This window comes from Charadrius vociferus, unplaced genomic scaffold, assembly GCF_000708025.1.
Source record: "Charadrius vociferus isolate BGI_N301 unplaced genomic scaffold, ASM70802v2 scaffold214, whole genome shotgun sequence".
Lineage (NCBI taxonomy): Eukaryota > Metazoa > Chordata > Aves > Charadriiformes > Charadriidae > Charadrius > Charadrius vociferus.
In genome coordinates, this window is record NW_009647955.1 from 2256048 (window position 1) to 2272399 (window position 16352).

Sequence of the window (16352 nt, forward strand, 5' to 3'; positions counted from 1 at the left end):
AAAATCCTAGCAGTTGGCAAATGACAACTCTTCAGTCTAATAGGTGGCACATCGCTCTTGTCTGGGAGTGTAAATGTTCTGTACTTAAGAATCTTTGCAGGTGGCACCCTAGATTTAGCGGGAGACAAGAATAACATCTATTGCCATTCCTGACAATTCTGAGGTCTCCCAAAGCCATTTGAAAAGTGCAGAAGTAGATACTGGCAGGATCAGGTTTAGGTGCTTTGGAAAGCCATTTTGTGCTAAACAGCTGTGTATTAGCCCGACATCACATCCATGAAATGTCATCCATTGACAGAAGGCCTTTTTTCCAGGTCTTAAATACTGCTTCCCCTCTTGATACTCTCTGAAAAACTTGTCATATTTCTATTTGACATCCTGAAGAGGAGCGGAAAAGAAGTCCCTACCTGATCTTGAGTTAGCGAAGGTTAATGAGGCTGGAAGGAAGGTGGCCATTTATATGAGTAAGACAATGGATGGCTGCTGGGGGAACCAGCATCACTGATACAGAATTGGCATTGATATCCTCTCTCACTCTCATACTGTTGTTATTCAGTGTGCCTGAAAACACTGTTGAAATGAGTTAGGTCATACCTTAGGTTAGAATTACTGCAAGGCATCCATTTCCATGACAGTGTTGTGGCAGTGGATGCTTCCCACTGTTCTCCAAGGTTGGATCTGAACTCAGGACCAACCCATTTCGCAGCTGATTGCGGCTCAGGCCAAGTCCCTAACCAAAAATCACTTTCTGCTTTGGCAGGAAGTGATACTTCACACAAGAAACATCAATTGATCTTAGTGGAGCAGGTGAAGGTGGAAAAGAGTAGAGGAGATTGAGTAAATGGCTTTCCCACCTGTAGAGACAGGTCTTTCTAAAACAGTATTAAGATTTTCCAACCCAGAAGACTTCCATTACTATGTGGCTGGAGAGATTTCTTCTCACATATCACTGAAATGCCTTCTTGTTGTTAAATCCCAGGTTGAAGGTGCCGGTTCTGCCTTTTATGTGGTCTCGCTGCAAGAGTCCAAAACTGATGCTGCATTTCCTAGTGCTGGGTGATGTTCACACACGCCTCAGCCAGTCCCTTCTCCAAAGAATTTATGATTGGAACAGGCCAGACAAAGCTGGGATGAAGAAGCTCCTTTCCCAAAGCCAGTTTTACGCTGGTGTGGACACAGCGGAATCTGCATTCAAAAATATTGCTATTACCCAGTTGTTGTGGACAGCGTAGGGAATATACTCAGGCTCCTGCAACAACTCCTTCGATCATTTGGCAACAAGAAGATATGCTGTCAATGGGCTGCTTCTACCTCCTTTGGGGATACAGTATCCTCAATACAGGCATCTCTTCAAATGTCTGCTCCCCAGGATCTGTACCATTGTACCAGGTAGGCTCTGAGATGCAGGGAGTTTCTGGCAGAAGATGGGAATCCAGATCTGTGGAGTCCCCCAAACACAAAGACTAGCTTTCTGCTCTCTTGCTCGGCATTTTATTCCTGCCGTTGACTTATGCCTCCTGCTAGCACTTCTTGCCCTTCTTGGGGCGGGGGATGTTAACTTTTTTAAGGATGCAATTAGTTAGGTGGCAACTCCGCACTGTCATAGTTGCGTTTGGTCTGGCAAGTGGCAGCCCTGGGGCTACCATCCATAGACTGAAGCCTTTAGCATCCTGGCAACTACAGTGAAATTATCTTGTAATGGCTGGGTGCATACTGCCCTGGCAGTGTAATTACACAGCACGTACAGCAGGTTGCTGAGCCTAACGACAGGCTCAGTGCCAGCTGGAAGCAACAGTACACGCAGGTCCCTTGTGGGTAGGGAATGGTGCCGTGATCCTCTGCTGTTGTCAGGCCCATCCTCATTCTTCCTGGACCACTGGAGGTAATACCTCCTTTTAGCAATGATCGTCAAATTACCGCTTGTCTGTCTTGGCAATCATGTATATTCACTTTGTATTTTAACTACCCCATCTAGCAAAGGAGGGCGGCATAGGGCAGATGCAATGTGACCTGCTCTTCCTAATGTGAAGCGTAGCCGAGTCACTGAGGATGTCAGACTGGCTCATGTGACAATTTCCCCTCCTCTGGGACAGCCTGCTGCCATCCTCCAGGTCCTGTGCTTTGTTGCGTGTTGTGAAGATGTGTCAAAGTGGCTTTCAAGCCAGTTTGGCTGAAGTGGTGATTTGTGTAAGGTTTGAAAATGTTTGGTGGGCATTCCTTATAAAGAGTAGTTGTCATTTGTTAAATGTTGATGACTTTATTCTGCCTGTAGACAGAAGTTTTTTAAGATGCCTGTCTAGTTGCTACCAAACACAGGTAGTGCCCATGCAGCTTTCAGAGACACTCTGGGTCCCAGGAGCTTTCAAGATTTCTTTGTTGACAAATACCAGTGAATCAGGCTACCTAAAAATACCTGCTTGTAGCATACAAGTCCACTGATAAACGAGTTTCATTTGAGCTTTCAACGTTTTCCCTCCTTCCCCAGACATCAAAACTTGAAGTGTTCATTTCTTTTTCTGAGCATGAACCCTGTGATCAGCAAGCTGAATGTCTGAGAGCGGCTTTGCTAAAAGACGACACCCAAATAATCTGTTCGCAATAAAATCAAGCTAGTTTGACACTGCAGCTTCTAAGTGGCTTTGGAAAATAACTTCCAGAACTACAGCTAATTATTTAGGATTGTCTGGGAGCGTTCATCTGAGAGGGTCCCAAGTGCTTCCCGGATCTTGCATAGAGCATAGCATTCAGGTGCTGTAGTCTCAGTTTTGAAAACTGTCACTATTCAGGAGCAAATGTCTCAGAAAAAGTTCACTGAAATAATTTAAAAGCTGAATATACGTTACATTTGAAAATATTAAGGCTGTTAGTTAAGGCTCCTAAGTCACATTGGCACTATCAAGGCTGTTTATACCAAGTTCGTTTAGTTGTTGGCTTGGAGCTCTTTCCAATACAAGCCAGCTCTGTTAATGAGTGCAGTTCTGTGTTATTAGTTACCCCAAATCAGCTGGAAAAGCTGCTGGCTTTTATTTCTGAAATGGAACTGAATATGCCCAATCTCCACATGATGGGAACGAAGAATCATTCTGTCAATTCTCTTCCTGCCTGCTGATGCCAGGGTCAGAGAAGTAGGTCACACCTTTCTGGTTTTGAGATGGAGCAATACTCATTTTAGACCAATTTGCTCTGAGCACGGAGCTCATCTGCTGGGTTGAACCAGGGCATTGTTGCTTTCTCTAGTGCATTGTTCTGCTCTCCCTCTAATTAGCTCCAAATGTTTCTTATGCCTGGAACACAGTGGTAGTGATGAATAATGGGCTCTCTTCTCTTAACCCTTTGACCCCTAATTTGGCTGCGCGCTCCCACCTAGATGCTTTCACTTTCCTACATCCACTAGCTCTGCGTCAGTCTGACAGCTGCTTGTATCAGACTTGCTGCCCCATAACCTCCTCTCTCCTGTTCTGCAAATTGAGGAGGAGAGTGTGGGAGCATGGTCTGGGCTCCTGAATTTACTTTTAAGGTCATGCTGTTTGCTTTGCCTCTGTGTAAGTGTGCACAAAGGCGCACCCCATATGCTGTTGGCCCTGGAAAGGGGGAGAGCCACTGTCACTCCAAGCCTTCTGCTTTGGAGATGACCTGCCCTGAAAAGTAGTGCAACTTGTTGATTTGTAGAACTGCTCTAGTTACATGCCAGAAGAAGAAAGACATTGCGGGCTGATCTTAAGAGATGGGTTTTAATTGCTGATTACTTCGGCTAAACAGGAGTCCCCCTCAGATGTGGTTTCTTTATTGAGGTAGACTGCAGACATTAGAGAGATCACGGGTGAGCAGACGTGTGAGACTCCAAGCCTGAAGAAAGCAGGAGTGACATCTCTGGGGGTTCTTACATAGGACCCCAGGGTTAGCAGGAGGAAGGAGAGGGGGAGACTTGCTGCAGAGGAGTCATGGGTGAATGCTTGGAGGAGGTTGGACCAGGGCATATCCTGTCCCACAAAACAGTACAATGTCCAAACGCTTTCTTATCACCTTCCTTTTTACAGCAGATCCTCTTGCTTTAATTTGGTGGGGTTTTTCCCCGATTCAGAACACCAAGCCACCAGCCCAGCATGTTGAGCTCCCCCGCACTGCTGCAGCCAGGCTTTTGGAGGTCTGGCAGGCGTAGTCACCTGGGCCAGCACTCCCACTTCAGCACATGTGGCCATCGTCCCCTGCCCGCTCCAGCATGCCATGGCTGTTGTGTCTGTGCTGTTTCCCAGCAAGCTCCCTCGGCTTGCTGGCAGCACCTTCAGCCTTGGAAAAAAAACACTCAGAAGTGTCTGCAAGCCCTTCCTCCGCAGAGGAGTGCGAGCACACAGTGCTGTGTGCTTCTGCTGCTCTCCGCCTGCTCTCTACCTGCCTTATTCCTCCATCACCCCGTGCTGCTGCTGTGGAGAAATGCCCCCGAGTTGTTGCAAAGGCCACTGCTCTGTCATCACATTGCTGTCTGTTTTATAACTGTCCAGTCTTGTAAAGCACTGACATTTGGTTAGGTTGGAAACAGTTTGCAGCTGGAATAGCACTGCTCTGTGTCTCTGGTGGGAAAGACTGAGCTTTTGTTTATGTTGGTGATGTCTGTCCTGCCGCACACAAGGGCTGGGCTGAGGCTGGGGGTGTTTCAGTGGTACGATGCTTTTGGATGCTTGAGTCACAGGTCTGTTTCTGTCTGTGCAACATGCAATTCCCAAGGAGCTCTATCCACTATAAATTCTGTTTCCTTCACCAGAGATCTCCCTGTGGCCCAGGACTGGGAAGGAAAAGGGTAGGAACTGCAGACATTACTTTCTGTGCTACGTGACCTCTGTGTGACTAACATCTCTGGAGGCTGAAAACAGTGAAATTGGCCCACACCTCTTCTCCATCACTCTCATATATTAGTTCCTGCCCAGTGTGTCTTCCCAGCTTCCTGTGCTCTTCTCACAGCCCGGGAACCAGTACCCCAGCTGGGGTACAGAGTGACCCAACTGTTGGCCTTGGACAGTTTGGTGCGGAGAGCAGTTTCTTTAGGCTCATGCTCTTTTTCTTTGAAGAGACAGGTAATGACTGAGGAACAGAAGCTGCCCCATTAGTCAAAGGCCACCTCTGCTCCTTGTGTAGTGGAGTCCTTGGAGCTGCTGTCGCTGATGCGTTGACACAGTGAATTTGCAAAGGTGGGAGTCAGCCCCTACAGCTGAAAGACAATTCTCTGTGACAAGAACCTTGATATTTGTAGGCTGTAATTACAAGAAGAGACCATGCTGCTAATCTAGTCTCACCTCCTGCCTCATTCAGACAAGACCTGTACCCGTAATGTCTGCATCAAGGCTAATAATTCACTGTTGAGCTACAGCACACATTTTCGGAAGACAGAAAATCTTGTTTTAAGAGCTCCAAGGGTGGAGAATAAAACTCTCCCCTACATGAGTTGTTCAAGTGATTAACTAGCGGCATTATTGCAAGTTTTAATTTTTAAATGCTCATATTATTTCCAGTTTGATTTTATCCAGCTTTTACTTTGAGCTTCTGGATCTAGTTACAGTTTTGTTTGTTAGGTTCTTGGAGCCTTTTAGTGTCTCTCACAGTCCCCAACTGAGAAATGTTAATAGATTTAGATCAAATCACCTCCAAACCTTCCCTTCAGTAAGCCAAATAGATCAGGCTGCTGAAGTCTTTCCATCTCCCTTTCTCGTTCTTTGCAACATCTGGAATTGAATGATGTGCTATGTTGGATCAATCATCTGTTCAGAGCGGAATCTGAACACCTATTTGATGATGCTCAAACACACACTGTTAAAAGTGCTCCTTTTACTTGCGGCTGTTTTCTAGACCAAAACCATCTTGTGAATTTTTTCCACCGACTAACCCAGAGGAACCAGAACACGGAGCCGAGGGCAGGCGCTACCTGCGGGCCGCCGGGGGTCCGGGAGAGGCGGCCACCGGCGCTGGTGCTCCGCTGCCCGGGGCCGGCGCTCCTGCCTCCGTAAACACAACTTGACAATTTTTTACCAGTTCCTCGCAATCAACTTCTCGCCTCGAAGTTTGCTGTCGCTTGTTTGCTATTGCCCTCTAGTGGCAATAGGGTGGCCCGTGGTTTGGCTTCTCAAGTTTTGTTTTCTGCTAATTTTCCACCGTTTGTTACCCTGGGGCAATCGTCTTGTTGATACGATGGATTTCCATATTTACCTGGATTTTAACATTCAGTTTTATTATTTGGAGCTTTATGTTATACAGGAAACAAACATTTGCTCTCTGCAGTCAATAACTAATGTCCTGCTGTGGCTGAGAGTAGAATAGACTTTTCTGCTCATCAAAATGTTTTGACAACAGAAACTGCAGAAAATGTTGCCATTTCAGGCTTAAAATAATTCAGTCCTGCAGAGTCTGAACTCCGAAGTGAACTTTGTGTATGCTGTCAGCTGCCAGCCTCGTGCGCGAAGCATCTTCTGTTAAATTATAAATACTGCCCTTTTACTATTTGTATTTCTGTCTAAAGTTTTTGTTTTTATTTTAAAGAGTGAACTATTTAAAGCACACTCCCTTCCAATCAATCATTTCTTTTTGTCAGGCAAGCCAAATAATTTATTGAACGATCTTGGCTAGTCAGAGTCTGTCTTATAGAGATCCTAGAAGATGGTTTATTAATGAGACCTAGATTTTTTGCCCTGGTTGTAATGTAGGGAGATCTTAATAAGCAATGAATTGCTGTGTCTGCAATCACTTCTGAGAGGCTTAGCAGGAAAATAATAATACTACGACTAATATGATTGCTCTCCCTACACTGCCATCCGGTGGATGCAAAATTCATTTCCTTTTGTAAATGGGAAGGGAAATTCTCCTACTGATATCACAGCTTGCAAACTTGCATCAAGCTGACTCTCACTTGTAATGCAATTTCCAGACCAGTGAGGAAAATGTTGGTTATTCTTTAATTTTAGTTGTTTCATATTAGGAAGAAGCTTTCCAGTCTCTCATCTAAAGACAAAAAAACCCAACAAAAAACAACAACAAAAAACCCCCAAACACCAAAAAAACCCTACCTGCCAAACATCCTCTATCCTAGAATGGATAAACCTGTCTAGATCTTGGAAAGGGGCTCTGAAAACCTCCCAGACTCTCTGCTCTCAATCTCTGGCATGCATAGCCCAAGCCACAGAGCACTGCTCTCCGGATGCTTTTGGAAAATGAAGGTTGAGCTGCTATTTTAATTTTTCAGATAATCAGTGTGTGGGCTAGAAAAGGCAGAGCCTTGGGTCAGAAGCAGCACTGCGTTTTTTTGGCTTGGGATGGGGAGGCATGAGGCCAGGAGTTAACTCTCTGCTTTTCCCCCTAGGACTGATAACTGAAATAATTAGAAGGAGCGAGTCGTGGTGCTCACAGCCTCCTACCTCACTTCACCGCACCGAGCTGCTTCCCAGTGCAGCAAACCCCGCCAACCACCGTTGACTGCATTGGCCGCTTCGCCATCCCAGAGCAATCTGGAGAAGTGAGTACTGGGAGTGGATGGAGGCAATGTGAGAGAGCGGGTCCCTTGGCTGAGCCCAGAGCTGTTAGGGCTCTGTCATTGCCTCCATCTTTCTCTACTTCTGGACCTTATATGAATTAATCCAACAGCTGCCGCTGTAGGATTTCCCGTGCCTCTCTGCAGGAGGGCTGTGGAAGTGGAGCGGAGTAGCCAGCCCCAGGGAGCTGAGCTGGGAGGACCAACTCTGGCATTTCGGCTGCTGCAGGTGGGCCAGGTAATCACCAGGAGGTGGCATCCGTCCCCTGGAGACACCACGGCCCATGCTGGGCATGGTGCCAGTCCTTATCTTGGGAGCCTTGGGTTTTTCCTCTAGAGCATGCTAGCTCTCCGAGAGGGCTCTGCAGTGGGGTATTTGGGGCCAGCAAGGTCCCGTTCTGGAGATGAGAAGTCCTGCTGCCTTGCAGCACTGCCAGCACCTTCCAGTTCTGAGTCATTCCCTTGCCTGTTTATTTTCGGTATTTATTTATTTACCACCGAGGTGTCGGCCCAGAGCAGGCCGGCTGTGCCCAACTCCCCCGGTGGCCTGGTGGCCGCTGCCAGTTCTGTCAAAGTCCCGCGGTGTTGGGAGTCTTTCCACCCTGAGCCGAGAGGGAGCGAGGTCGGGTTCCTGCGAGAGCAATGCCACCGCAATCTCCCATCAGACGCGTGCCTGGCTCTAGGTAACCAGCGCAGCGGCACAGGGTAAACTACTTTTACCCTCCCCAAAGAGCCCCCGGCTCCCAGCTCTCTCCCTGAGCTGGCTGGGGGGGTGAGGGGTGGAAGGAGGTTAAGAGGCATATCCTTTGCTGTAATTATATCCTGTTGCTAGAGATATTGGGCTCTGCTTAAAGAAATCATCATAATACAGCCTCCCGGAGAAGGTAATTACTGTGCATCTTATGAATGGCTGCATGTGAATGTCTGCTCAAACTGCTGTCAGCAGCAAGTTTCAACACATCTTACATACCAGGCATTTTACAGCCTTAGTTTTATTTGTTTTCATCACCCCTTGCCTTGTGCTTTATTTTTCATTAATGGATCTGTTTTTTTGTTTGTGTTGGTTTTCTTTTTCTCTCTCTTTTCTTTTCTTTTTTGTTTTTTTTTTTTTTTTGTTTTGTTTTAAGAGGCCAGAGTTCATGTCTTTGATGGAGCATTTGGGTGGTGGCCGTAGCTTTTATTTGCTGCATTTCCATTCCTCTGTGGTGGCTTGAGGGGGAACTGTCTGGAGGATGCCATTTCCGAGCAGTTCCCATATGGTAGGATCTGAGTGGGCTCTCATTTCCTGGTCTGAGTGCAGAAAAAATGGACCCTTACTACTGTTGACAAAACTTGGTGTCACTCTACCTCTAGCATAACTGCACAGATTTTAGTCCATGAGGCAATTTATTTTTCCTGTTCTTTTTCGGTTTCTCCCTTCTATTGGAAAAGAGTTGGTGACTATCCCATCTGTTCCCAAGCACGGATGTTGGACCTTTGAGATTTCTGAAGCAAATCTCTCTCCTGTCACTGGCACCAGTGACCCCCCCTGCCTTGGTGAGCAATCAGTGTAAGTGTCACTGCAGTGTGGCTACAGTTTTGGAGAATGATAGCCCGGTAATGCTGCACACGGAGCTTGCCACATAGCTGGCTTCAGAGCCGTATCCCTCGGCTTTGCAGGGACGATTGAGCTGAAGAGATGGAGGAATGCCAACAGAGCCCTGGTTTGTCACAGTAGGAGTGATCCGGCTACTCTTCCTTTCTCAAAGGTCACTCGTGTTTGCTTTTCCCCAGCAGTAGGTGTGGTAATCTGGCCTCGTGTTGTGCGTGTAGGGCCACAGTGTGTGATCGTGACACCCTGCGTGGCTGTAAAAACATTGTGTCCATCTCCTGGCCGGCTCAAAGGGAGGATTTGAAATTGCTGTTTGGATTGCTTCCTTGTGCAAATGGCTGGGGCTTGCTCTTGCAATGCTGAAGCTGAATTGTGTTAGTCCCCTTGATGATTTGTTGTCTTTGTGGCCAGGCTTCTGTGCACGCTGAGCATCCGCTGTGTTGCATCCAGAGGTGGCTCCATCCTGGTGCTGTGCAGAGCGCCGTGTCCGTCTCTCTCTGTGATTCCTGGTGAAGCCTGAAAGGCAGCCTGGCTCCTGGCGGATGGAAGGTGCTGTAATAAATGTGAGCTCATGATGCTGCTGTTAAAAATAACTGGAGCTAAATTAAAAAGAAAAAAAAAAAAATCCTCTTATTCAGCCCTACCCTAAGGGGGAAATGGACATGAGGAACTGGGCAATCCTTCTGTAAGTTCTCTTTCTTTAGACTATATTTAAACGAAACCAAGAGCCAGATTCTCAGCTGGTGTCAATTGTTGTTGACTTCAGTGGAGTGAAGCTGGTTTACACAAGTTGGGGCTGCTAAATGCCAGCATCTGGATGAAGCTGAGACACAGTTGCAATTACTTTTGCAGAAACCTCCAGTCTGAGGCTGGTTCAAAAGCTCTGATGAGCCCTCCTGAGTGCTTGAGCCATCAGGGCTCTGATTCAGCTGCTTTTTTGGGATGTGAAGGGTTATGAAAGGACCTTTACTCAGGTCAAAATTGGCTCTAATCTCAGCTGGGTTCTGCAAGTCTTGTGTCTGTCATTCTGTTGTAATCACTGCTTTAGCTGGGCTCCTCTGAAAAACTCTGCAAAACCTTTTTACTTGCTGCTTCACCAGCATCATCTCCTGTCTAGACACTCTAATTATGAGAAGCAGGGAGCGTACAGCGTGATGTGTAGATAACCCTGGATAACTCCAAGGCAACCGTGTGCTGCTTCCATCCCTCCCCTGACTGCCCTCCGAACAAGTTTTGCCAATTTGTTGACTGCTCCAGCATGAAGATTAGCAAAGTGGGGACTGTACCGTGCCACCTGGGCAATATTCATTTGAACTTTGTCTTCAGAAGCAAGTGCTCCAAGCCATAGAAATTGATAGGCAAACTTCCTCAAATTGCAGTGGGATCTAGATTTAGCCTTACCTACTTCTGTTTTTCTGTATGCCCAAAAACTCTCTGGATTAAATAAACAAACAACCTCCCCCCACCACCGCCACTATCAGCAGAATGCATTAAATCTGTAAGCTGCTTTGAGTACTCATTGTATCCACTCTAATTCTGTTTTTATCTGTGGACTTGGTTTTGATTTATGCCAGCGTAGATGATACCCAAACTCGAGCTCTATGTATTTCAGTTATGTTGTTTACATAAGATCTTTTAAACCTACTGGTTTAACAGGAGACCGTCAAATAATCAATACATATAAAAACATTGGAATGCGTTTGCTTAATTCAGTTGCTCTCCGCAGTATGCCACCTCCAGAGGTGTGTAATGAGAGGACAAACCTTTCTTTTCTTTCCCTCCCCTATTGCCCTTCTTTAATGTGCCATCTTCCCTGATTCCTTTGCTCTAACTGGTACCAAAGAGAATTGTCTGTGACGTTTAGCGAGGCCCCTGGGATTCAGACGGTTTCCCATGTCTCTGCGCTAGCCCTGGGGTGCCGAGCGGGTTTGCTGGGTCCCTGCAGGAGCCGGGGCGTGTGAGAATAATCTGTTCTCTGCATTTTGATTCCAAATCAATGCACTTTGAAGTGATTATACAGAGGGCTTTTTTTTTTTTTTTTTGGTTGGTTGGTTGGTTTGGTTTTTTTAGCAGCTTTTGAAAAGCATCATACTGATCCGTGGGGGAAGTGCCACCGAGCAGCCCACTTCTGCTCCATGGGAGGCACCTTTTGTACTCCTCCTGGCAGTGACATGGGTGAGTTAACGCTCTGGGACACACTTATAAGTTGTAGCCCTTTCTAGTCTGGATCAAAAAGCCTCTTTTTATGGATCCTGGTAACTGAAACATGCCATAAGCATGGATGACTTGAAAGTAGCTGGTACTAGAGCCAGTTAATGAGTGACCTGTGTAAATCTCCTGGTTTTGGGTTCTGGCAGGTGCTGCTTGAGTTTAAGCTGCACAGTGCTGCCTCTTTGGGAATATTGCACAGGTTTAACTAGAGTCTGTTCCTCAACTGATGAAAAGTCTATTTGAGTACTGTCCCTTCAGTGTAAGGTTGGGTTTACATCTGAATTCACTTAGGACACATTGAAGCGTATCCTTATAAAGAGGTGAATTTGGCAGCTGATGTACTGAAAAAGTGGACCACGCATCCCGAGCCCCTGAAGGCAAACTCCAGGTGGGATTTCTAGCCCAGTCTAAGAGGGGTTGTCCTCAGCCTGCATCCAGCCAAACCTGAGGCTCCAGCTGGAGCTGTGGCTCTAGGACTCTTCCTGAAGGAGATGGTCATCCCCCCTCCCCCCCCCCCGGCTCAGGAATCACCAGAGCCAAAGGCAGGCCAGCTCACAACTTTGTGTGGAAATGGGACAGTCGCTTTTCCCCTCCCCAGCCCTTTCTACTCTCAGGCTGGTAGTCTTCACAGGCTGAGGATCAGTTTTGGGTTGAGTTGTTGCACATTTGCTCATATACCAGAATTCAGTGGTTGTGCGTGATTCCAAGGAAAAAGGAAGCTCCATGTGAAGAAAGCACAGTTCTTTCCCTTTTTTTTTGTCTCTGTCACTGCGTTGTCATGTTGCTGTGAAGGGGCGCGTGAACATCGCATTGCAATGGCTTCCTGCACCCGGTACAGCTCTTGCCCGGCCCATAACCAGCTGTCCCACACAGCCAACCAGCAGGGCCATGTAATCCCTTTTCCCTGTGTTAACTGGACTATCCTCGCACCATTGTAGTGCACCGCCACTAAATCAGCAGCGATAGTGGGAAGCTGGTTGGCATATAACCCATGTGGCAGCTGTAGGAAGGCTCAGTTGGTACTTCCTTAGCTGTTTTGAAGGGAAGGGTGCGTTGAAGGTCCCACTGTGGTTATTCTACTCCTGTCTCAGCTGGGGGATGTTTCCACAGAGTGTACTGCGGCAGGCTTTGAACCAATGTGTTATTCCTTTGCTTACGATGAAATTAGTGCACTTTTTTTGATGTAAACTAGCCATGAGATTGTTTACTTTGGCACAGGGATGCATGTACTTTCTGAGATGCAAGGAATTTAGCTACCAGGGGGTTGTTTAGTTTAGTTTGTTGCTTTTGCAAAACAGATGGCAGTGGGGAAAACATGGTGGGGGGAGGCTTTAGGACAGAGGTGGTTTTTTTTTAAATGTTTGCTGCCTCTGGAGTTTCCTTTGTTGTTCCCTGTCTGGAGCAGGGTGGGTTTCCATCACAGTGAGAAGACAGACTGATATACATTTTGCATGCAAGGAAAATACAATTTGGACTTTTGCTGTCATTTTGTGGGTGTCTTTGCCAAGCTGGGACCCCTATTTTCTGGGGCCGGTGGCCTTGCACATTGGCCTTGCCCTGTCCTTCAGACTCCTTCGGAGCCCTGTGGGCCTCAGCAGATCTATGAGGCATCTGTGATGGCATTGCTGTGCCACTGCAGAGCAAAAGGAGGGAAACCTTCACAAGATATGTGTCCCAGAGCTGGCTGGGATGGGATGAGGCCATCACCATGCTACCAGGGCGTCTTCTCAGTGTTACTGAGTTGGGCACAGCCCTCTGTTGAGGTGAGAAAGGGCTGTTGTCCTCAATGGGGAACTGAAGTGTAGAGAAGACAGGACCCATTCAAGGTCCCACAGAGGGTGCCCGAAGGAGAATGAGGGTGGATCCCGGCTCTGCTCAGCCAAGTATTTGAGCCTTGTGTCAGGCGGATCATTTTGGAAAAGGCCAGAGTTTCTCTGTTCCAAGGGCCAAGTCAGTGCCAAGCTGGAATGGATGCCTGGAAGGCTCTGCCCTGTCCATTTGTGGGGGCTTGTGCATGCTGGGTTGTAGGGCATCAGGAGAAGTGCCACTTTGCACTGTACTTCTGACCAGAACGAGCATCTATTCTCATGGGCTCTGCCACTCTGCTTTATATCTCTGGGGGACTGGGCCAAACTCCCCACAAGCCTTCATGTTCTTGCCTCTGGGCTTGTTCTGGGTGGCCAGTAACTCCCTCTTTGAAAGATCCTCGCAGGAGGGACCTTGGAGTGATCAGCCCTAATCAAACTTGGCTCTTGCTTGGGGCAGGATCATGTTCCCCTGCATACCACTGTGGATATGGCAGGCAAAGAATTCTTCATCGTGTCTGATGACCTTGCCTTCAGGGCGAAGTGCCAAGAATGCCCCATGTTTTCCTGGGGTGGGGTGCTGTCCACTACTAATGCCCAGCAAAGCGTGATGACAGGGGTGAATGCACACTGGGATTGCTGGGGCATTTGCTTGGCGGGCTTTGTGGGGGAGGATCCCCAGATGCCACCACCTTGTTATTTCGGGCAATGGACCGAGCTGCTGAGCTAGGTCTTTCACAGCTTCAGCCAATTTTCTGCCCCTACAGAAACATTTCACAGACATTAATGCTTTGCCCATCTAGATGTCATGTTTCTGGGAGACCTTTATGCATCCCTCTGAGCCCATTGCAGATGCTCTTACCCTTCCTCAAATCTCAGAGCTGAAGCACAGTTGTTAAAGGTGCTTGACCATTTTGTGAGTTTCCGGTGGCAGAACAATGGCTGTCTTGCAGGTCAAAAGGTTTTCTGTCTGCTTATTGACCTCTTTTTACCGAGTCTAGTTGGATATCAGCTGCACATAGACAGATGCTGCCGAGGCAAGTGGGCAGTTACTGGGGTTTATTAGCAACCATCAGCTACTTAACCCTTGTCCCTTTTGGATTTTTTTTTTTTTTGAGCTTCATAAGTCTGATATCCCTCCGGTTTCCATATGGAGAAGGTGAGGCAGAGTGAGTTGCAGCGGTTTGTCCCAAGCAAGTCTAACTAGAAAAGTGCTTAAACTCCAAATTTCTTGTTAGTCTTGGGTCTTGACCAGAATATTCCTCTGTTTCTGGTACTAAAGCCTGCTTGGAAGAGACAGAGTCTGTGTGAAGAGAGAGGGCATCCTGTCCAAAGGCAAAGGCAATTACCTGGAGCGTGCCTTCTTGCTTTTCCCATTGCATCCTAAATGAACAGAGTTGGCTGGGGCAGGAGAAGGCCATTCTCATGGAGGGACTAGCTATGGAGGATAAAGAAAGTGTCTTCTTTGAGCAAGGTGGCGTTTGCTATATATGCTGTAGTATCCCAGTGCTGGGTGGGGGTGTGCAAGCTGAAATGTAGCCTCCAGCGATCACCTTGGAGCACTGTTCTCCAGCCTAGGCTGGATTTTGCCCTGCTTTGTATGCAAGTGTGGTTGCCAACACCTGCACCAAGCAAAGGCGTCATGCTAACAGACCTGAAGAGCAGCATCTGGTACCTGTTTGGCCATGGCAGGGTGCAGGGCCAGGTGAAAGTGTAAGCACCAGCACCGAAGGTGAAAATTAAGCTTGCAGTCTTAAGCTATGGGTTTTCTATTAGGCGGCATCATTGTGTCTCTGTAGTCTTCCCTCCTGTCTCACTCTGTTGTGCAGTCCCATCGTTCTGGTAATTGTCCATCTGGATCAGTTTGCAGATTAAGCCCTGCAGCCACCTGTGGGAAGCATAGTAGCGTGCCACCCTGCAGCAAGTCCAGGGATGGCCTTGGCCCTGCTCGGTGGTCCTGCCAGGAGTCCCAAGCTTTTCCTAAACTCCGTCTACATTGCAGGTAAACTGGGAAGGCGGGGAGTGTGTGTAAGAGGAGGGAGGAACATCAGTGTGTCTGCATTTTCCTGCCTCTTTGCAGGCATTTCAATGAAATCCAGTACAGATGTGTGTCCCCTTGGTATTCCAGGTTTGTAGATTCTTTCCTGGAGCCTTTAGATGGGGATCACTGCCCCATGTTGGTGGACATTACACAGATAGCTAACAAGGAGACCGTCCCAGGCTAGATACCAGGTAAAAGGCCAAAGTGGGATAGCCCAGACACGTGGGTGGAGTAGAGCTGGAAGGAGAAAGTGGCAACGCAATGGAAGGGTGTAGTGGAAAATCAGGAATTGCACCTTGCAACTAGTATAACCAGGACCCTAGCAGGGAAGGTTTCCAGGCATTGTGGAAGCAGCTTAGCAAATTTTGGTGGGGAATTGGATGCTGTTTTGTTGCTTTATTTTTCCATGCATATGAATGAGCACAGAGGTGTTTGGCAAAGAGCGAAGTCTCAACCTTTGGTGTGTTACCCCTCACTTAACCATCGATTAGAGGGTGCTGCAGGACACCACCGCTTCAGTTCACAGGGAAAGACATGGAGGAAAAGGGAATCTAGAGGAAAGGAGATAATTTCAGGAATTCCTTGGAAATTCTTGCCTTGGCTGGCCGTTTCAGACCCTCTGCACTCTCCAGCCTGCCCTCTTGGCTGCAGCGCCTGTTGCAGTGCCAGCACATGATCTCTCCTGCATCTGCAATTTGGAGACTCACCTTCTTCTGGTGGGACAGGTCAGGGCGTTGATTTGGAACAGTAGGTTTGAGGGGAACAAATGCACTGGAGATGCATGGCACATTGGTAAGAGAAGGGCCATGGCTTCTGCACAGATTTAAGTTGAAAGCTACTTTGTCACTGGGTTGTACAAGAGTTTCTGTGGCAGAGGAGATGTGGGTGATGGAGAGGACGGGGGGCCTGCCTGCATGTGTGCATAAGGAAGTACATGCAGCAGCTGTTGTAATTGTTTTAATAAAAGACTATTTCCCTGAATTTCTCCTTTGGCACCTGAGGGCCCTTCCCAGGATGCCCTTTCAAAAGCTGCTGTTTGATTTCCAGAGCAGATGCTCACACACACACACACACACACACACTCTGTTGGTCCCATCGCGTTCATGCAAAACCCACAATCCCATCAGCACACGGCTCCTTTCCCCTGTGCTGACAGGGAAGGGGGGGGCGTGGAGGTTGAAATAATGACAGAGT